Source organism: Perca fluviatilis, chromosome 2 (assembly GCF_010015445.1).
Source record: "Perca fluviatilis chromosome 2, GENO_Pfluv_1.0, whole genome shotgun sequence".
NCBI lineage: Eukaryota > Metazoa > Chordata > Actinopteri > Perciformes > Percidae > Perca > Perca fluviatilis.
Window position 1 is genome coordinate 45,471,883 of NC_053113.1, and position 21,944 is coordinate 45,493,826.

General features: G+C 41.0%; 1 long non-coding RNA gene across 1 annotated transcript; it reads left to right on the forward strand.

Moving 5' to 3' along the window:
- Positions 1-529: 529 nt before the first annotated feature.
- Positions 530-4,150, forward strand: LOC120572890. Its single transcript, XR_005641507.1, has 4 exons — positions 530-853; positions 2,707-2,777; positions 3,380-3,506; positions 4,038-4,150. It is a non-coding gene; the product is annotated as an uncharacterized LOC120572890 (long non-coding RNA).
- Positions 4,151-21,944: the final 17,794 nt, after the last annotated feature.

Sequence of the window (21,944 nt, forward strand, 5' to 3'; positions counted from 1 at the left end):
GAATAAAACAACAATGGAACATTTGTAAATACGAAAGGATAAGAAAAAGATGAGTTCAGTTCATAGCTCTGAATCTTAAAAACAAAACAAAAAAAAACATTAGGAATCAAAGGAATTTAAACGCAAGAGAGTAGAAATGCATCTTCAGATTTGATTTAAAACTAACAATTGTATTACATAAATTGATCTGGGGTGGGAGGGATTTCCAGAGTTTGGGGGCTACATAGAGAAGACTCCGCCCCTCTGGTTTTTAGGCATGTCCGGACAAAATGAGTGTCAGGCTTAGCTGGACTGTCCAGCCTAAAGCCTGAGGAATGGCCACCTTATATATATATATATATATATATATATAATATTTCACTATAATGTGTGAAAGGATTTCACTATAGTGTGTGAGAGGTGTTTCACTTGGTTATATGAGAGCTTTTCACTATAATGTGTGAAAGGATTTCACTATAGTGTGTGAGAGGTGTTTCAGTAAAACCGGAAGGCATTTCAGTCAAAACGGAAGGTGTTTCAGTAAAACCGGAAGGGCTTCCGTTCAACAAAAATGCGCAATTCACAGCGCAATTCACAGCGCGATTCACGTGTTGATCGTCAGCCACATTGTTCGCAAACACTAATGTCTGCCCAGCAGCCTGCAAGCAGCCTAACCGAGGCAGCAGCGTTACTTCACACTGTACTTGCGTCAGCGGAGACCATCAGAACCGTTGCAACTTCAAGCCGCGACACACTGGACAGTCACATAGCGTCACTTTCCCCCTCCGGACAGCACAGCAGCATGACACTGCCAACTGCAGCTCCAGTGTGAGCAACGCTTCAGCTCTTGGACATCAGCCACGAGGTGGAAAAGGTAATTATAAATAGTTTTTTTTCTAAATTATTGTTTAATCCAACGCAACGCAACAAGGCATGGTAGTGAGCTAAACAGTTAGCTGTTTGTGTCTCCACTACAAACATGCGCTCACTACCGCAGACCGCTCACTACCACCCTAATACCCGAAGGTCCTAAGAGTCTCAGATCTACTGCAAACTTGGCATAGTTCTTGCAGGGGGCCTAGATAGGTACACTGTCGAATTAGGTGCATGTAAGTGCCAGTAGCTAACTTAGTATTGTTTGTAGCGTGGTTGCTATGGTAACATACGGCAATGTGCCTCACGTGGTGGTACGTCAGCAGGTAGTAAAATCAGCTGTTCTTCACCTGGTGTGTATTGACTTGATGTTTTTAGGACTGTAGGAACATTTCACTTCTTGTGTTTTTAGCAGCAATAAATATACACAAACCAGCATTCCTCTACTAAATGTTTCTTCATCATTTCTGCACTGCTGTTACACCAAGCATAATCTAATGTTGTTATTTGGCCATATTGGTTGTTTACTTGAACAGTGCCATATCTTAAACTAATGTTACTGACTGTTGTTACTGTTGTCTGTTGTTACAGACTGTTACAGTCTGTAAATCCTCTGTTATTTTCTGCCCCACACTGAAGCAATAATACATTTACCAGTGATGATCTTCACTGCATATTACTGCTGTGATTAAATACATCCTTCATCAGTATTTGAGTCAAGTACTTTAGTAAAAAATACTGATTATAAATAAAACTACTTTTTATGTATGCCCCCTTTTTTGTCTTAGCTTATTTCTCATCTACAGTACAGGCCAAAAGTTTTGACACACCTTCTCATTCAATGCGTTATATTATTTATTTTCATGACTATTTACATCGTAGATTCTCACTGAAGTCATCAAAACTATGAATGAACACATATGTAATTATGTACTTAACAAAAAAGTGTGAAATAACTGAAAACATGTCGTCTTATATTTTAGATTTCTCAAAGTAGCCACACTTTGCTTTTTTATTAATAAGGGAAATAATTCCACTAATTAACCCTGAGAAGGCACACCTGTGAAGGTAAAACCATTTCAGGTGACTACCTCATGAAGCTCATTGAGAGAACACCAAGGGTTTGCAGAGTTATCAAAAAAGCAAAGGGTGGCTACTTTGAAGAATCTAAAATATAAGACATGTTTTCAGTTATTTCTATATTTTGTAGTACATAATTCCATATGTGATCATTCATAGTTTTTATGCCTTCAGTGAGAATCTACAATGTAAATAGTCATGAAAATAAAGAAAAACATTGAATGAGAAAGTTGTGTCCACCTTTGCCTCTATATCTCAGCATAAAGAAATGACCTTATTGCATATCCCCTTTTCACGTTACATTTATGTCACTCAGAAACACCAGTCCCATTTCAAGGTGGCTGCTGAACTCTGACCTTGCGATTGTCACCTCAGTTGACAAATTATAACCTTCCATGCCCTGTCCACAGCCTACAATATCTAATGAGTCTGTGTTAAAGGGAAGGGCAGACATGTGGTTTTTCATGGTAGATTTATGGCTCAGAGAGAAATCACGTATATAAGAGTGTTCAGGGCTTGAAGTGATAAAATTGGTTACATGAATATATATAAAATCTGAATATTAATGGGTTAAATATAACTGATATTGATAACCACTACCCATTATTTACTGTATATAATATTGATAGCGGGTGGTGGTTAGTATTTTGTATTGTATTTCCTATAGCAGTATGACATTATTGTACTGGCTGTTTTCATGTGTTCTGAGTAGTGTGCAAACAAGGTCCAAAATCATGGTTACACAAACATGGACACATCCTTTCTGATCCTTAGGACTGGGACCACCAGACTGTTTTAGAACGCATCAGGGATGGCTTTGGTGAGCACATTCCAGACGATGTCAGGTAAATGCCTCTTTTTTCCTCTTACTTTCATGATTATTACAAACATTTGCTATATTTGCATATTTTAGTATGAAGCGTTGTTTTAATCTGCCCCTGTTTGCCCTGTTACAGTTACTGCATTATGTGATAAATTCAAAATCAGGTCTTTCTGTATCTGTTTTCAATTAAAATCCCTCTGCAGTTTCATGAAACATTTGCAGCAATGTGTTGTGCAAAACTTTGATTTGCAACATTCCCACATTGCCCTTGAAATTTGGCTACTGTCATCTTGTGAAACATGTATGGTACTATACAATCCAGTTTTCTGAATTTGGATAGTCACACTGAAAAGGAAAAGTCAGTATTTTTCACCCTGGACCAAGCAAAATTATATTGCTTAATTTATTAGATTAAGTTATTGGAAATGTACATCATCCTTGGCATGCATATTATATTGCAGCTCACTTCTCCATTCATGTTTTACACCTAGCTTTTTATTTGTTTGTGTCAACCACGGCCCTGGTCATCATTCGAGACCCGGCCTTTAATTGACAGCCAGTTTTTGTTTGCCGAAATGTGGTATTTATCAATATTGTTTTTCCTTTTATGCCATTGTTTTGCAGCTATAAGAGAGGACTGGTAATACATTGCTGGCAAAGCCATTGCTGTGAGCTTGGTACATGGCGGTCCACCACCAAACTTCCTCTCTCAGACATAGCTGACACAGAACTCTTGGAAAAAGTCAAAAAGGTCAGTTGATAGATTTTGAATGTTATACTGAATTAGTTTACATTAAAAGGTTCTCTTGTTGTTTTCCCTTTTGAAAAGGAGTATCAGCCCACTTTTTCCATATTATGTTGTAGTTTGAATGCCACCACTATTCAACGGACAAGTGTCGACAGCAAAGCATATTTTCCCTCTTATTTATCGCATTGTAGCAATGTACAACCCTTGAGGACCTTGAAAAGTCAAATGCACCTTTGCTTGACTACTTGGCCAATGCAGGATGTCTGAGGCCTATGCGGTCGATAAGAGACAGGGATCTGCTGAAATTGTCATGTTTCAGGTCATCCACAGAGTTCAAAGTCCATTTCAAAGGTATTCAGTGTTAGTTGTTGTACAGTCAGATCAATCTCAAAAGGAGTCATAATTTTAACCATTGACCAACAAGGTGTAAGACTAGCTTCACAAAATCTATTGTGTTTGTATAAAACCAAGGGACAATTTGACAGTGTACAATTGAATTATGGATTGCACAATTATTCCATGTTGTTTGTACAGATTCTGTGAAGGACTGAAAACTCTTTGGGTTCAGGACCAAATACGACGACATCCAGACAGCTTTCGACCCCTGTTCTGCTATGAGCTGTGGATGATCTTTTCAGCATTCGTCTCTCTCCGGAAGGGCACCACCAACAAGAGAGCTGCTGACGTATGCGCGTACTTTCTGGAGGGACTATCTCCAAAATGCAGAGGGTAATTAATGGTTTAATGGTCATCTGTTTTTTTTAGTATCATTCTTTTTATTTTATTCTCTTGGTAGTCATAACATTATCACAAAGCAACCTGCGAATGTTGAAAGATGAAAGACCTGTTATAAATGAATTGCTATAAGAGGCATTCAGATTTTAGACGCTTTGGTTTTGAGAAGTGAAATACTCTTACTGGACAATTTATTCAGTATCAGCTGATGTTAATTGCTTTAGAGATGATTCACATACATATTAATTGGACCAACTACCACTGATAATGTTTTTCTTTTTATAGAAGAAGGGCCATCCAAACTAGAGAAGATATTGGCCTTCACAACTTGAGCATCTGACCAGTTCATTCACAAAGGAGATGATGGCTTCTCTACATCAATGTTCCCTCTTGCCAACACATGTGTTAACTGCATCAACTTGCCACTACATGTGTCTTACCAACTGTTCAAGGAGAAGTTTGACTTTGCATTAGGGAACACATATGGTTTGGCGGGCATGAACATGTCATGCTCTGAAAACTTTTTCTGTCTGTGTCTCACTTTCTCTTTTTGTCTCTACCTTTCTGCTTGTCTGTCTGTTTTCTGAAAAAGTTTCAAACAAGAGTTATTATTTTTATTTCTGAATGCCGTATGCAATATAACTTATGTATTTTATATAGTTTCACCACGATTCAGTTGACTCAGTCAGCCTATGTTTTAAAACATATTTACATTTTAACGGCATGTTTCTATATTTTACCAAACTTTTTACCAAATGTTAATTTATTTTCATAAAATGTTTTTACGTTTTAACAAAACTTTAATTCACAGAATACACTGCACAAGTGAAGAAAACATTTTAACAAACCTTAACATAACTCCTATGCTATTCACTTAAAGGAACACACCGACTTATTTACAATTTAGCGTATTCACCGTAACCCCAAGAGTTAGACAAGTCGATACGCCCTTCTCATCCGTACGTGCTGACGGCTCCAGCGGCATCAGGCCAGCACAGAACATCAGGTAACTGGTTCCAGTAATCCTACTGCTCGAATAAATGACAAAATAAAACCAACATGGCCCTATTTACATGTTGTGATTTAGAATACGGGCGGCGTACAAAAACAACGTAACATGAAACACAGCCATCTTCTAACCGTAAACAAACCGGGAACTATATTCTCAGGCGGAAGAATATAGTACTTGGGCGGAGTGATATGCTCGCAGCAAGCCTGTCTGAGAATATAGTTCCCGGTTTGTTTACTGTTAGAAGACGGCTGTGTCTCATGTTATGTTGTTTTTTGTACACGCTGTGACTCTAAATCACAACATGTAAACAGGAACATGTTGGTGTTATTTTGTCACTTTTGTCACAATTCAGAGCAGCAGGCTAGTTGGAACCAGTTACCTGCAGGATCTGTGCTAGGCTAAGCTAATGCTGGAGCCCAGACAGCTACAGCACGCACGGAGATGAGAAGGGTATGTATCGAATTTGTCTTACTCTGGGGTTACGCTAATAAGCTAAATTCCCTACTTCGGGCGTGTTCCTTTAAAAAGTGCAGAAGTGAAGAAAAACATCTATTCCATGGTCCCCATCATTTTCAAGTGGGTTTACTTGTTGAATAATGTTAGTTGTGGTCTCATTAATAGTTACATCTATGTCTGGAATTACAACATTATTATTGGTTTGAAGTTCAGGTAATGGCCCTTCTTCATCAATGCCATAGTAGTTATCAGCATCAAAAATGCTGTTTAGAGCTGGATGGATTCCTGCATTATTAATGACACCTGAATGCCACAGCTGGAGAGGTGTCTGCCCCCCTGGTGTGGAGAGGTCATGGTGGTTCTATTGATTGATTGATGAATTATGTTACTGCTCTTTCAATCCTTGGTAAATAAAAATAATGCAGACAAAATAAATGTAGTTCATTCAATGAATCCAGTACACCCTGTTCCTCCATGAAGTTAAAGATGTTTATAAAGTGTCTAGATACAACACTATTGAATTCTGCCCATATTCTCTCAATCCTTTGGTTGTGTACTGATAAACCTGTAATAACACTGTTCAATCATCTTCTTTCCAACATAAAACAGGCAACATTTATATTTTCCTTACCATGATCACATCTGACCCCTTAAGGGCAAGCTATATGAGCACTATTTTACTAGTATTTGGTAAAGCTTTTTGTAGTTTATGCAAAAATTTGTGCGTTAAGCAAGTTTTTCAGTAGTGTATATGAGAGCATTTCAGTAGCGTTTATGAGAGTGTTTCAGTAGCGTTATTAGAGCGTTTCAGTAGCGTTTATGAGAGCGTTCAGTTTCAGTGGCGTATGAGGAGCGTTTCAGTAGTGTTTAGAGGCGTGTTTCAGTAGCGTGGTAGAGCCGTTTCAGTAGCGTTTATGAGAGTGTTTCAGTAGCGTGTATGAGAGCGTTTCAGGATTGCGCGTGAGAGCGTTTCAGTAGTGTATATAAGAGCGTTTCACTTGTATGTGTGAGAGCGTTTCAGTAGTATATATAAGAGCATTTCACTTGTATGTGTGAGAGCGTTTCAGTAGTATATATAAGAGCATTTCACTTGTATGTGTGAGAGCGTTTCAGTAGTATATATAAGAGCATTTCACTTGTATGTGTGAGAGCGTTGCGTTTCACTTGTATGTGTGAGAGCGTTTCAGTAGTATATATAAGAGCGTTTCACTTGTATGTGTGAGAGCGTTTTAGTAGTATATATAAGAGCATTTCACTTGTATGTGTGAGAGCGTTTCAGTAGTGTATATAAGAGCGTTTCACTTGTATGTGTGAGAGCGTTTCAGTAGTATATATAAGAGCATTTCACTTGTATGTGTGAGAGCGTTTCAGTAGTATATATAAGAGCATTTCACTTGTATGTGTGAGAGCGTTTCAGTAGTATATATAAGAGCATTTCACTTGTATGTGTGAGAGCGTTTCAGTAGTATATATAAGAGCATTTCACTTGTATGTGTGAGAGCGTTTCAGTAGTGTGTGCGAGAGGTAATTCTGAATAATGTCCCTGACGGCCCCTCATACTTCACTCCCTCTCTCTCTCTCTCTCTCTTCCTCTTTCCCTCCCTCTCTATCCCTCCTTCCCTTCCTCCCTTCCTCTCCCCCTTCCTCCCTCCCTCTCTCTCTCCCTTCCTCCCTTCCAGAAGTCACCATGATGGAATGTGTCAGTGTCAGAACTTGTTGCTATGGTGATTTCCACAGTGCAGGGGTCGGGAGGGGGAGACAGTGTCTTCCATGGGTCAAACATATCCATGTAATGATAATTAATCCTCTTAGGTTTCTTCTGTAATTCAAAAACCGTGGGTCCAAACGGCAAAATATTATGATCACCAGAGAGATAAAAGTCTGGCGAACGCATTGATGTGGTTTTTATGTTTGTGGTATGAAATAAATGGGACACAGAGCAGGTAACAAACAGGGAACCATCTGCATACTTCAGATACTTTTTTCAGTTTCTGTCGGCAGTTGGTATCAAGAGAGCCAAAAGTGTATGTCTGTTGGATTCCATAGTTACATGTCTGCGACCGGCACAAAATTTCCTACATTTTGACCAACTATGGTGTATAAAAAGTGAAAACTGTAGTGTAGACAGGAATTTGTTTGGAAAACTTTCAAAGAATCATAATGCAGCTTCATCCTCTAGCTCTCAGCATTCTCTCCCCATACAAACACAATGGAAAATCTCAACCGGTCTGAAGAAGTACTGCAGCTTCATTTTTGTTACAGTTTCTATCGGCAGTTGGTTTCAAAATAACAAAAAGTAAAGGTCCGGTGGTTTCCATCGTCACATGTCTGCGACCGGGACAAGATTTCCTACATTTTGACCAAGTATGATGTATGAAGAGTGAAAACTGTAGGAGGTAGACCAATTTGTTTGGAAAAATTTCCGAGAATCGTACTTAAGCTCCCCACTCTGACTCCCACTCTAACTCTCAACATTCCGGCCCCATACACACACATTGGAAAATCTGAAACGGTCTGAAAAGACAACGATACGTAAACTGTGATTTCGTAGAAACCGTGCTTGATATCCAAATGCCCATTCAGCCCAATAAAGGCCAAAGTCTTGTCTTCGGTTTAAACTTTTAATTTTTTTTCTACATGAAAGTATGGCGATACAGCATGGCTCCAAAGTGGAGTTGTTTTGGGCGATGTTAAGCGATTTCCCGACGATTTCCCATTAAAGTCTATGGGAAATTTTGCCCGTTTTTTTGCCGATTTCGTGAAAACCGTGCGGCAAATCTCTTAGAAAACACATAGCACACCATTCCCGAGCGTTACCCACGTGATGATGTCATGTGTGTGCGCGTGTTGGCAACGCTTCGTGAGCCTTAGCGGGACAAAAATGAATAATAATAAGTATGAGAAACAATAGTCAGTGTGCCGATTGCTGCTATTGCAGCACATCGGCACACTGAATTACATTTGTAGGCATGTATTCTGTAACGGAATATAAATAAGTATCCTTCCCAACACTGCTCATAAATCCACCGGAGTTTAGAATGCCAACACAAAGAAAGAGGAAGGTAACGGACATCCGGCCGAAAAGACGGACATCCGGTGGAATTTCCAGCGGCAAGGGAGCAATCCGGGAAGTGGAACATTGTGGATATAGACTAATTGGTCCAGAATGTCAGACCAGTGTTAACCATTAGAGACCTGTGGTCCCAGCCATCCCAGCCGACATTGCTGCAGTGGGCTCCGTTTGGCGAGGTAAATACTGCCATGGCCATTTTCAAAGGAGTCCTTTGACCTCTGACCTCAAGATATCAAAATGAAAATGGGTTTAATCTCCACCCATGAGTCTTCCCCTTACACACATGCCCACTTTATGCTATTCCCATGCAGTTTGGGGCAAAATCATGCAGTAAAAATGTGTTATGTTCGCAAATGGTGTATTGGAGTATGTCTGCATACTGGGGCCCTAAACAGTCTTGGAGTTGCATAAATTGCACTCTTGTGGATTCAATGAGCTCATTGATAGTCATGTGTGATGATGTTAGTCCCCATAGTAGTCCTTTGCCGATGAATGCCATTCTTACAGAAATCTCCAAATGTCAGAAGGTTTTGATATCAAATCACAGCATGGATTTTTCTCTGGTGTTCCTTGGTGTCTTAATGTGGTATTTTAGAGGGATTTACAAAGATTCTTTATTAATTCTGGAGTGGTAATTTTTTTTTTATTTAGCACCGAATCTGTGTAACAACTGGGAATCAACCCCAAGATTGCTGCAACAACGTATGAGACAGTAAGCATGGGAATGGCCATCATATACTCTATACCAGTGTTTCTCAACCCAGATCATTTCTGGGGCTCCCCAGAGGATTGGGGAGAAAAAAATTAAATAATATATTCTAGAGTGGGCAATGGTTTTTACATTTCTATGTGAGTTTAGTACATTTATTGTGTTACTAAACTAAACTGTGTGTGTGCGTGTGTGTGTGTGTGCGCGTGTGTGTGTGTGTGTGTGTGTGTGTGTGTGCACGCGCTTTGGGGGGAGGGGGATGGATTTCGTCTGGACGAGCATTAATATTCTAAGCTAGCATCGTGTGCTAAACGTATGCTACTTGTGTCATGTGCTGTGTGTGTCTCAGCTACTTACAGCTGGCAGCCAGCTGCTACTAAGCAGGAGTTGTGTATTCCTGTTTCCACAGTAACGTAAAATGCCTCTGCATTACCATATTCGCCTGTAGCCAGTGCTAAATCACAGATTGTGATTGCTTGTCATACTCTTTGTATGCATTCATTTGTTCATTAGAAATTCACAGAATTAAATATGTTTGCGTTGTTGTATAACGCTAAACATTAAAGCTTTGCTGGGTAACTTTTTGATATCAATGAACGTCCGTTACATTCAAGCCATTGCCAAATGAGTTGCTACAAAGCTAATTAAGATTATCAGCTCCACACAACTCTCTGTAATTCTCAGTATGACTGTGTTCAGAAGATTGTGGCGTCCGGTGACTTTCACATGCAGAAACTTGAGTGAAGATAATGACCTCTTCTGAAGAGTCCATCATGTTTTTTTAATCCTCCGTGTCCTCCTTGACTTCTAGCAACTGTGTGGAGGAGGGGTGGGGGCGGTGCGCGATCACCGAAGGCTTGTATCATGTGGACGGGTTAGGGTTAGGGTTAGGGTTACAGTTTTGTTGTCATTACTTATAATTCCTCATGGAGGCGACAGAAACTACGCATTATAATTTTAACTAACATGCTTTTCAGTGATGTAGCCTATCGGCCCTGGATTATTGAATCTTGTTTTTTTCTGTTGTAGTATTATTTATTATTTGTTGTGTCAAAATTCCATAGCACCTGCTATAAACAATCCAATGTCTACAATCAGGGGAAACTAAAATATATTAATAATGAAGGCAAAGTAAAGGCAACAATAACTGAACCCAGACTGCAAAATGTCTTAATGAGGTGCTGGTGGGACACGTGAATGTATTTCTCTTCTCTGCTTCTCTTCGTCGTCAGATTCACCTACCAATCTTTATAGAACTGGCTCAGGTTTGCCTTGTATCAGCTCTTAATTATGCTGTTATAGTTTTAGACTGCCGGCAGACTTCCTTTAACACATTGAGCCCCTCTCTCCTCTCTCTTTCCCTCTGTGTGCATCCATGTCCCAGAAATGCTTGTTACTAACTTAGCTCTGGGGAGCTTATTCCCCGTAGCCCTTATGTTTTTTCGCCCAGCAATTTTCCTTGGATTAGGGTGGCACCTAAATCATGGTTGCAGCTGTCGCCGTGGTCCTACTCCGTGTCCTGCTATGCCCTGCTACACCCTGCTATGCTCTGCAGTGCCCTACTATGCCCTGCTACACCCTTCTACATCCTGCTATGCCCTGCTACACCATGAACTACTACGACTACTATTTCTAGTCATAGTTCCATTATCTTTATTGTGACTATTATTGTCACTGTTCATCACCCCCCCAACCGGCACCGTCAGACACCGCCTACCAAGAGCCTGGGCCTGTCCCAGGTTTCTCCCTAAAAGGAAGTTTTTCCTCGCCACTGTTGCACTGAATGCTTGCTCTTGGGGGAATTACTGGAATTGTTGGGTCTTTGTAAATTATAGAGTGTGGTCTAGACCTACTCTATCTGTAAAGTGTCTTGTGATAACTCTTGTTATGATTTGATACTATAAATAAAATTGAATTGAACTGCACATGCCCATTGGAAATACTTTTTCTAAATTACTACTTTTCTAAATAAGTATAGTTTAACATTTTCTGATGCAGTGTAAGATGTCCTTCTGATGCTCATATCTGATTAAACCACACGAAGGACTTTCTCTGCTCCCTGAAGTCAGAAGTTGAATGAAAGACAAAATGCAGAGCACATTCCTCACACATATCAAAATATTAGATTGAATATTGATCAGCAAGGAAAGATTACATCTTGGGTCTCACTTTGCTGTCCTCCAAGGACACTTTGAGCAGTTCACACACAAACACACACACACACACACACACACACACACACACACAGAGCAGATGTTTGTGGTTTGGCAGCACTGCTTGACACGGTGTTTAAGGATTCCAGGTGAACACTGCGTCTGTGGTAGTGGGTAGTAATAATAATAATAATAAGAATAATAATAATAAGAATATTAATAATAATGCATTAATTTCATATAGCACCTTTAACAGACAAAGTCACAAAGTGCTTCACAAGAAAGAATTTGTTAAATTAAGACCCAATAACGTATCACACTCTCCAGGTTTCAGGGTATAACTGAACATCATGGCGGCCTTCACTCATTAGTGCTATATTACTGTATTTACAATATGGAATATTTAACAACTTTAGTATCTCACAAAAACAGCTCATTACAAAATGTTTGACCTGGCCAATATGTAGATTAAAGGCTAAAGCTTACAGTGTATAAGGAGTACATGGAAAGGTATGTCCATACAGTTTATTTAATTTTTGGGAATGACCTATAGGAGGAAAAAGACGTCCTGGCTTCTCAACTGGTATGAACTGACAAATCATCTTTATGATCCTGTTTACAGTCTTCAAATAATTGTGATTTGGTGCACCAAGCAGTGTGATGTATGTCACAGTACAGGAGAATGTGATGTTATTTGGCAAGTCTGATGCCGGTGTAGGCTACAAGATTTAATGTATAATGTTTGACAGAGGCATTGTGCTTTCCGACCACGGTGGTGAATCCGTAGCAGGAAAAGTTAACCCTCTCCTTGATTTAATGTTTATAGAGAAGGAGAACCAGGAAATGAGTCGGGGATGCAATCCTACCAAATGCAACGCTATCAAGTCACGGCCGAGCCGACCAATCACAGTTGTTGTGGTCTGCTCGCGTGACGTGTTTAGATTTTTTGAATGGTGCACTTCAGGCTACAACAGGGGTGTCAAACTCAATATCACTAAGGGCAACATTGGAAAATGAGAATCATATAAATTATTGTATGTCTTAGAGTCTTCTCACTTACAGTTTTGTCGACAAAGTCCTTAAAAAAATCATCATAGTAAAAATCGCCAAAAAAGGTCTCAAAAGCAACTAAAACATTGAAAAAAACCATTGAAAAAAGTGCCAATAAAACGTCACCAAAAATTTTCGGCAAAAGTAACGAAAAAGGGTCCGCAAAAGTGACAAAAACTTCAGAAAAAAGTGACAAAGCGTTGAAAAAGCGACAAAAACTAGGTGGGCCAAAATTTGTTGTATCCCTAAATTGAAATGCAGCATCTTAGCCAGTAAGAGCGCTCGCCCCGATGAGACTTCCAGTATGAGACCCACAGGGTAGACGCGCGCTCAATTTGCTCCCACTAACGCACTTTTAATTACCTTTTTAAACCTCGAATTTTTCAATATTTCTTTCTCAAACTGTTTACAACAGGTTTATAGTGCTGCACTGACTACTCAGCAATGTCCAAGTCTAAAGGAAAAACCGCTGAAAAGGACAGGGAAACTTCGCCGGCTGCTAGCTTAACTTTGTCCGAGATTAGCTTGTTACTGGAAGAGCACAGGGCGGCTCTGGCGGCTGATTTCATGTCATCCTTCGACTCGCTGACATCCACGCTGGATAACATCCACTCCACCGTGTCGGACCACGAACAGCGGGTCAGCTCCGTGGAGGCTAACGCCACCGAGGTTGACCAGCGGCTTCAACAACTTGAGACTGCTTTCGCCGCTTTGCAGGGAGAGAGCAGGGAGAGAGCAGGGCACTCGCAGTCAAATTGGTGGACCTGGAGGGGCGCAGCAGGCGCCAAAACATCCGCATCATCGGCCTGCCTGAATCGATCGAGGGCCCTCGTCCACTGGCTTTTTTTCTCTCAGTTCCTCGTTGATGTCCTCGGCACGGAGGCCCTCACTTCACCCCCTGAGCTGGACCGGGCGCACCGGAGCCTCGCACCCAAACCTGCGCCGGGAGGCAGACCACGGCCCGTCATCCTGTGCTTCCACCGCTTCCAAATCAAAGACTTGGTGATCCGCGAGGCTCGCAGGCGAGGTGATCTGTCCTACAAAGGCCATAAGGTCCGCTTCTATGATGACTACAGCCCCGACGTGCTAAAGCAGCGCGCCGAGTTCAAGACCTCCATGGCCGAACTGTATCAGCGCGGCTACAAGCCGGCTCTCCTTTACCCAGCGAAGCTGCGCATCACCATGCCTGATGGGGAGAAGACCTGGCTCCTGTCTGCTTCAGCGGCGGACAAATGTGTCCAGGGTTTACACAAAGAACCGTAAGCAATTGATCTGGTATATTTTCCTCTTGTTATTTTATCAGTGCAGTCTATAGCTTCGTGAGTTTTTTTTTTTTTTTTTTGCTTCGTCTCGACCTGTAAACTTTGTTTTTCTGCCCCTGACACTCCCCATATAGGCTAACTGATCCCATCCGTTTAACATGTGTACCAAGTTCTTTTGTTTTGGCGGGTGTTAGCTCTTGCCATTGCAGTCACGCCCCACTCCCCCCATTTATATAGTTGATTTATTATATTACTCTTCTGTCCCAGCTATATATATGTATGTGGGGGTATATATATATTTTATTATTATTATTTTATTTTTCTCTCGTATCTGACTCGCCTGACTACCTGGAAGTGGAAGGGATGAACATTACCGCTGTGTATATTTTGTAACGGATTGACTGCAAGGCTATTACTGCTGTAGGCTCATGTTCAGCTGGCCATTACTTTAGCTGAGCCTTAATGTGTGACTGTTGTGATTGTTATGTTTTTCACTTGAGGTATTTAAAAAGGTTCAACTTTTGTTCTAAAAGTTTACTATCGTTATGTTGTGGGAATGGAGCGATAGGTTTTAGGAAGTATTAAGATATGCTGATGTATGTGTCAGAGAGTTGTGAGTTGCTGTCCCTTGCAGCAACTTCACTGGGGTTTGGGCTAAGGGGAGGGATGGGTGGGGGGAGGCTTGTATGTTTGATGTTTCTTCTGTTAGGTTTCCCGTCTTGTCATCTGATCCATGTATTTTACTTGGCTTGCTCAGTCTGGCCAGGCGCCACGCCCTTTTTCATCAGGCTGCTGGCTTGTGGGGTGGACGTGTACTGGTACAACATCCACTCAGGCCCCCTAATATCACTGTATGTTAAGTTTTAACTCCTTGTCAACACCTAGGGGTGCTTTAAGATTCACTAGTTGGAATGTCAAGGGGCTGAATTCTCCTGTAAAGCGTAACACAGTACTTAATCATCTGAAACAGCTAAACACTAAAATTGCCTTTCTACAGGAAACTCATCTCAAGCCATCAGATCACCTTAGGCTTCGTAGAGGGTGGGTAGGCCAGCTCTACCACTCCTCCTTCTCAAGTAAGGCTCGTGGTGTTGCAATTCTTGTCCATAAATCAGTCCCGCTTTCTGTATCCAAGGTCATAGCAGACCCCAATGGTCGCTTTGTTATCATCTCAGGGAAAATTTGTGGCAATAATCTGACTTTGGCAAATGTGTATGGTCCGAATTGGGACAATGAGGATTTTTTCAAAACCTTTTTTTTCTCCTTCCCTGATTTACATTCCTGCCAGCTCATCCTCGGTGGTGACTTCAACTGTTGTCTTGATCCCTCACTTGACCGTTCATCTAACAAGACGTGTGCCCAATCTAAATCATCCAAAGTCATTCAACTGTTCATGGAGCAATATGCAGTCTCAGACGTGTGGCGATTTTTCAATCCTACCGCAAAGCAGTTCTCTTTCTTCTCCCCTGTCCATGGTACTTTCTCCCGGATTGATTTTTTTCTAATTGACAGCAAATTACTCTCCTCTATCTGCTCATGCTCCTACAGCCCTATAGTAATCTCAGACCATGCAGTGGTCATAGTTGACATTTGCCTTCCTGGTAGATCCCTGTCGCGATCCCCCTGGCGCTTTGATTCGCTACTTCTTCGCGATTCCAATTTTGTATATACTATCAACAGTCACATCGACCTCTTTATTTCCACTAACGTTGATCCGGCGGTGTCTGCTGCAACAATCTGGGAGACATGCAAAGCCTATTTAAGAGGAGAAGTGATTTCCTACTCTGCTTACCATAGAAGGATTGCTGCTGAAAAGGGTTCTTGTCTCTCCAGTGCTTTATCAGAACTACAAACAAAATGTATAGACGCACCTGACGCAGACCTTTTTAAAGAACTGCTTATGAAAAAAGCAGAATTTGACATCCTGGCCTCTGATGAGGCAACAAAATCTCTATTAAAAACACAACATAATTATTATGAATTCGGAGATAAACCAAGTAGACTACTTGCTCACCAAATCCGACAATCTTCTTCGTCAACGCATATTACCCAAATTAGAACTACCACTGGAACAACTATCAATCCTCAAACCATTAATGACCAATTCAGGGAATTTTATAGTCTGTTATATACTTCTGAGAGCTCATCTGATGAGGCACAATTTGAAAACTTTTTTGGGTCCTTAAACATCCCCTCAATTGACCCTAAAACATCTTCTGGCCTGGATAAACCCTTTTTCAGTGGGTGAACTCAAAGGAGCTTTGCTGTCCATGCAGAGTGGGAAATGCCCAGGCCTCGACGGCTTTCCAGCTGAATTTTTAACAACATTTGCTGATAAGCTGTCTCCACTTCTGCTAAACATGTTCAATGAATCGCTACAGTCTGGCATCCCCCCCACACTATGCCAGGCCACTATTTCTCTTATATTGAAAAAGGACAAAGATCCCCTATTCTGTAGCAACTTTCGCCCTATATCTCTGCTCTGCGCAGATGTCAAGTTATTGGCTAAGATGCTGGCAAAACGCTTGGAGTCTGTTCTGGCTACCATTATTTCCACAGACCACACAGGGTTTATTAAGGATAGACACTCCTTTCACAACGTCAGACAGCTGTTTGATATAATGTACTCGCCCTCGTCCTCGAATTCTCCGGAATTAGTCATCTCAATGGATGCTGAGAAGGCATTTGACCGTGTCGAATGGCCCTATCTGTTCCATGCCTTAAGACGCTTTGGATTTGGCAACATATTTATTTCTTGGATAAAGCTCTTATATACATCCCCCCTAGCCTGTGTCCGCACCAACAATGATCACTCTGATTATTTTCCCCTCAATCGTGGTACTCGGCAGGGCTGTCCTCTTTCCCCGTTACGGTTTGCCATCGCCATTGAACCTCTGGCGGTGGCCCTCAGGTCCGGTCGGTTCCGGGGCATCTGGAGGGGAGGTGCTGAGCACAAACTTTCGTTGTACGCAGATGACCTCTTACTGTTCATCTCTGACCCAGATAGATCTGTCCCCCTTGTGTTGGCCACACTGAAGGAATTTGGGCAAATTTCTGGCTACAAACTAAATCTTCAGAAAAGTGAGCTTATGCCCATTAATGCTGCTGCTGCAGCCGCAGCCTACCCCCTCTCGGACTTACCATTTAAGACGTCTTTAAGTAATTTTAAATATTTAGGCATTTGTGTAACCAGAAACTACTCAGATTTGTTCAAATGTAATTTCTCCCCTCTGCTTGCTCGACTGACTCAAGACTTCCACCGTTGGTCTCTCATACCTTTATCTCTGGCTGGCAGGATAAACTGTATCAAAATGAATGTGCTTCCCAAATTCCTCTATCTCTTCCAATCTATACCCCTCTTTATTCCAAGACATTTTTTCCACTCACTCGACAGCTTGATCTCTCAGTTCATATGGAACAAAAAACCTCCCAGAATTCGAAAAGACACTCTACAAAAACCCAAAGAATTGGGTGGGCTAGCACTACCAAACTTTTTATGTTATTACTGGGCTGCTAACATTCGATCTATACTGCACTGGTATCACATTAACAATCAGCCTCCACTGTGGCTGCAGATTGAGGCTGCCTCTGGTGGCTCCTCCTCTCTAATGTCCCTTTTGTGCCTCCCCTGACATTATCACCATTATCTTATTCCAGTAATATTATAGTGAAGAACTGTCTCAAGATCTGGACTCAATTGAAACGCCATTTGGGGTTACAGTCAATCTCTCTTTTATCCCCTGTGCACTCTAACCCTCTATTTACTCCCTCTATCAATGATCGGGCTTTCGCAGCCTGGGAGGATCATGGGATTGTTTCTGTCAAACATCTTTACATTGAGGGAATATTTGCATCTTTTGACCAACTAGTGGGTGTATTCAAATTACAGAGATCCCACTTCTTCAGGTATTTGCAGGTCAGAGACTTTGCTCGCAATCGCTTCCCTTGTTTCCCTGCTATTCCTCCTTCTACTTTGATTGACACTATTTTAAATATTAACCCCTACCTCAAAGGTTCCATCTCAGAGCTCTACTGCACTCTCCTTACACACCAATCCTCATCCTCTGATAGACTGCGCACCATCTGGTCCGAGGACCTTAATATAGAGATAGAGCCTGAGGTCTGGCAGTGCGCTCTGAAATGGGTCCATGCTTCATCTATTTGCGCCCGGCATGGGGTTTTGCAGTGCAAAGTAATTCATAGAGTCCACTGGTCTAAAAGCAAACTATCTCGCATTTACCCGGGCACCGATCCAAATTGCGATAAGTGTCACTTAGGACCAGCTAACCTCAGTCACATGTTTTGGACCTGTCCCGCTCTCTCTCGGTTCTGGAATTCTGTATTTGTCTCACTCTCGGCCATCACATCTACCAAAGTCCTCCAATCACCCTTAGTAGGCCTGTTCGGTGTCCTACCCTCTACCAACCCTCTGCCATCCTACTTCACTGAACTGGTGGCTTTTCTCACGTTATTAGCAAGGCGTGTCATTCTGATGCACTGGAAGAGCCCGTCTCCCCCCTCCCACACCCATTGGATAAGGGATGCCTTATCCTTTATGAAATTAGAGAAAATCAAACACTCCCTCCGTGGCTCCAATGAAAATTTTTTAAAGATTTGGCAACCCTTTCAAGAGCATGTCCAGTCCCTCGGGCTGGATGCTCCCCCCACTGGCTAAACAGCACCCTGATCTGCACCTTCTTATTTTATATTTTTATTTATTAATTTCTTTTATTTTTTATTTTTATTTTTATTTTTTCCAATTGGTATTATGTGCTTCCAGGTTTGTGATTTTGTGTGGGTATTGACGAACTTTATCCTCTTATTTTAAGTAACACCACTTTGTTATTAGTGCTTACCTCACCTCATTCGATGGTCTGTTGTACCTTACTCACTCAGAGGTATATAAGGGTCTGTGTCTGTTCTTTTTGTTGAAATCTCAATAAATAAATCATATAAAAAAAAAAAAAAAGAGCGCTCGCCCCAGGTTGGCGGAGTCCTGCAGCGGTACAGTTTTGAATCCGACCTGCTGCCCTTTGCTGCGTGTCGTCCCCCATCTATCTCCCCCCTTTCATGTCTCCACTGTCACTGTATAATAAAAGGCAGAAGCTCCAATTATCTCAAAAGAAATGCAGGCCAGATCAAATCTGCGAGGGCCCGAATTTAGCCGGCGGGCCTTGAGTTTGATGCATGTGGGCTACGGCGTAGGGTCGGTATCGCCACGTACCTACGGCGTCGATTTAACGCTGGAGCATAAATTGGCCTTTAGAGGAAGAACACATAGCTGCAGCATTGGGGTAGCTGGAAATGGAAGTGAATGTGAATGTCAGTAAGTGACAGATATTGCTATACGTGTCTCACTGGTACAGCCATCATTACAGATCACATGAATGTATTTTTTTGACATCAGACAAGCAAATCATGAATACAGGGGGTTTGCATGGTTTTGAGAATATTAAAGCAGCCCCGGATCCGAGGAATTACAAACATCTTTGATGATTCTGCACCTTATGATTTACATCCAGTGCTAATGTTCACCAGAGCAGAGTGTCCTATGTGTAGAGGCGGTCATTAAGGGGTAACTTCGGCATTCAGAAATGCTCACATTATTATTCTAGGGCTCTGACAACATTATGGAACATTAATCATCATATGACACACTTCATTCAAAATGAAGAAACGGAAACAAAATAAAAATATGAAAAGCCTTCTTGGTTTGTCTTTTTCACTCGTTTACATGTGGAAATATGCCGGCTCTATCGAGTCAGGTGAATTTGGCGATGGTGATTTCGGGTCTGTTTCTGGTTTAACATAAAGGATCTTACTCTTTAACAAAAAGGTCCATCTCTGTAGGGATCCTTTCCAAAAAGCACCAATTGACTGGACCAGGTTTGTCTCATTTTTTGATAAACCAAAAGCATATGCATGCCATCAGGATCATTTGAAAGTCGCTGTGTTCAACACATAGTGGATGTGAAATTACCCTGTGTACTGCTTTGTTGTACAGCACAAAACACAGTACATCTTGGCCCAAAATAGCAGTGCTGGATTGTCAGTGCTGCTTCTGCATCCTCTCCTCCCTCTGCGGCACAGGAAGAGTTCCTAAAACTCCAGAGTCTACAGCCATGCTGGCAGCTCTGAGGCTGGACTCTGGCACCGTGGGGAAATGAGATTAATAATTATTTCAGCATGCTTACCAGTGGTGGTGTGTAACAAAGTAAATTCACTCAAGTTACTCAGTGCATTTAAGTACAAATGTTGAGTTACTTGTACTTTACTTGAGTCTTTTCTTTTCATGCCACTTTCTACTTCTACTCCGCTACATTTCAGAGAGAAATAATGTACTTTTTAATCCACTACATTCCTCTGACAGCTTTAGTTACTTTACACATTAAGACTTTTGCACACAAAACACACGTAGTTTACCCAACAATACAATAATAAAGTCCAGCTGAAATGATTAGACCATTAAACAAACTGTTTGGATCCTTTCCAGTTTCTAAAATGGGAGGATTTTTCTTTACTTTTAATACTTTAAGTACATTTTCCAGATGATACTTACATACTTTTACTAAAGTACAGGATCTGAATACTTCTTCCACCACTAACGCTAACATGCTCACAATACCATGGCTAAAAGCTTCAGCCAAAGGAAACAGAGCCTAGAGAAGTTGCTTTAAACTTTCTCTTCCATCCTACGTGAAGTCTTCAAGAGAGAACTTACAGCATTTATCACATGATTTTATGAGCTGTGATGAGCGATCATCACCAACCCTCTTTAACAAGTCAGGATTACTTGATTGTAATTTCATCTGTGAATATAACCACAGGAGTCATGATTTGATTTTGATGTGTGCTTTTTAAAATGAAAGCACTTTGAATCATCTTCAGCATCATGTTTGTATGGGTTGTTATTCCGTTGGATTTAATAGTGATAGTTGGAAAAAAAAATATGCATGTGTATATATGCGTGTAAGTATGTATATATGCATGTATTTGTATGTATACATATATAAACAAGTGAAGAATTAAATAGTTTGTTTATAAGTACAAAAGTAGGGGTGGGACCAGAAGGTATTTTTAACTTCTTAATTTACAATCATTTTGAAAGATATGTTGGCTTTTGTTGGTTTTTCTCACTTGTGCTGAAATGTACATCCTGTCCTCATTTGTCTTCTATTTTTTTTATTTTTTAATGTGTTGAAAATAAACTAAAGTACTATAAAAAGACAACTTGCTGCCTCCAGCTGAATGTGTTAATTTCTACTGAGCCATTAGTTCTTTTAGCTCAGCTTTCAAGCACAAAATTCCCCTTAAACGACAAAAAACTAAGGAAATAACTAAACCAGTGGGTTCTGTGTCCCTTTAAGCTGGCATTCACAGGGCCAACGCTGCTGTTTTATCTGCAGGTGCAACAGTGCATGTTGAAGTGAAAATGGAGAAACATGACCTGCAGAGACACAGCACTTTCTCAGACAAATGCAGTCTTCAAACATTCTTAAACAATCACCATCATTTATTTACAATATATTAAACTGTAATGCAAAATGTATAACAAGTGGTCAATTTGTTCAATAATGAAAATAAACATGAACTATTTTCAAAGCTAGCATCAATCATACACATATTTATATATAAATACGCTGTGCAGTCAGCATTACGCCTGCTCGTTTGTTTTGTTTTCTGCTGAAGCCAGACACTTTTATCAGGGTCAATAAGGTCAAAAAACACATTTCCACACTTGTCTTGACTGCATAGAGAATAAAAATGAAGACACGAGTCTAAAGCATGTATAGTAGAATAACGTCCAACTTCTCCCACAATCAGGAACTGATCAGCCCCAAATGCCACGTCAAGCTCTTCTGGACTCTAAATGGCTTTCAAACCGATCTTAATGCTACTCAGTAACTAGCAGTCGGATGACCAAAGGGTGAGATGTAACACTTCAGCAACCATGAAAATGCAGCTTCCTATTTTCTTGCTGTTTCGAGGCA